Source organism: Schistocerca americana, chromosome 1, assembly GCF_021461395.2.
Source record: "Schistocerca americana isolate TAMUIC-IGC-003095 chromosome 1, iqSchAmer2.1, whole genome shotgun sequence".
Lineage (NCBI taxonomy): Eukaryota > Metazoa > Arthropoda > Insecta > Orthoptera > Acrididae > Schistocerca > Schistocerca americana.
The window spans coordinates 322,141,338-322,142,829 of record NC_060119.1 but is presented as its reverse complement, the minus strand read 5'-3'; the positions used below and the strand labels follow the sequence as shown (position 1 = coordinate 322,142,829).

Here is a 1,492-nt window from a genome sequence, read left to right as displayed (position 1 = left end):
TCGCTACTCCTTTCTGCCCAGATGAATAAATATGAACATAAGCAGCATATTTGCTTAAGGTGCCTGAATTATTTCTCCTCAGACATGCTATTAGCAGTGCATCTTGTAGACTGTGCTTCCAAGGGCCTAGTACGTGTTATTATGCCTACTGGGGAAAAAAGGCCTCTTGACTGAAGCTGCTACTATTCGGTTGAGTAGCTCCTCAATTGGCATCACGAGGCTGAGTGCACCGCGAAAAATGGCAACAGCACATGGTGGCCTGGATGGTCACCCATCCAAGTGCCAACCACGCCCGATAGCGCTTAACTTAGGTGATCTCATGGGAACCAGTGTATCCACTGCGGCAAGGCCATTGCCTATTATGCCTACTGAGGAAAATAAAATCATAAAGTTCAAGTATGCTCACCACCAGGAGCGATGCCCTTTTGTAGTGTAGGCCAACTTTGAATGCCTCCTCGCTCCTGTGACCCACTGCGAAGGTGACCCTACAGCCTCACACACCACCTTTACAGAAAAGCGTACCAAATTGTATAATCCTATAATTCCAGTCTCAACCACTACAAATCTTACGTCGGAGATAATCCTGTGGTTTGGCTGCTCACTGAGCTCGAAAAATTTTCAGAGGAGGTTGATAAGCTTTACAGCAACAATGTGCCCATGACCAAATCATAGGACAATAAAGATTTGTATAATAATGCTGTTGATTTTCATATTTGTGGGCTGCTATTAGACAGAAAAGCGAAAACTTCTCGTAGGAGCTACTGTCATCTAATGGGGAAGTTCTGTGGCACCACTCACAATGCGTGCAATTTGAAATACCAGCTACCAAGGCAAATACCTGTTTTCTTTCGTAATTTAAGTGGGTATGATGCTCACTTTTTAGTTGAGCACTTGGCTGATTTCGGCTTGGAGAACAATCAGGTCAGTGTCTTACCTGAGAGAGTTGAGAAATACATTTCATTCGCCAAATGAATGATGCCAAGAATTACGCTAAGCTTCCTTGATACTCTACATTTTATGCACGCGCCACTACAGAAACTCATTGAAGCTCTACCTCGGGAGGATATGCATATCACTTGAGCTGCATGTCCCAATGAGGAAAAGTCTCCACTTGTGACTAGGAAGGGGGTTTTCCCATATGAGTATGTGGATAGTGTGGGGAAACTCAACAAAACCAGGCTACCCAACATAACTGCATTCTCCAGCAACCTTACAGGCAATGCCATAACAGATGCACAGTATGAGCATGCCATGAATATTTGGCAGGAATTCAATATTTCAACTTTAGGAGAGTACACAAAGCTTTACATGGACACAGACGTGCACTTGCTTGTGGACATTTTCAAGAAATTCCAGAGTCTATACATGGCCACATATTCTCTGAATCCCACCTTTTATTACATGGCACTTGGGCTGTCTTGAGACACAATGCTCAAGAAAACAAAGTGCATCATTGATTTATTGACCAATGCTGACATGCTTCTTTTCTTTG

General features: G+C 43.5%; 1 pseudogene; it reads right to left on the bottom strand.

Annotated features, from left to right (window-relative positions):
- Positions 1-239: 239 nt before the first annotated feature.
- LOC124559829 lies at positions 240-357 on the bottom strand (annotated as a pseudogene).
- Positions 358-1,492: the final 1,135 nt, after the last annotated feature.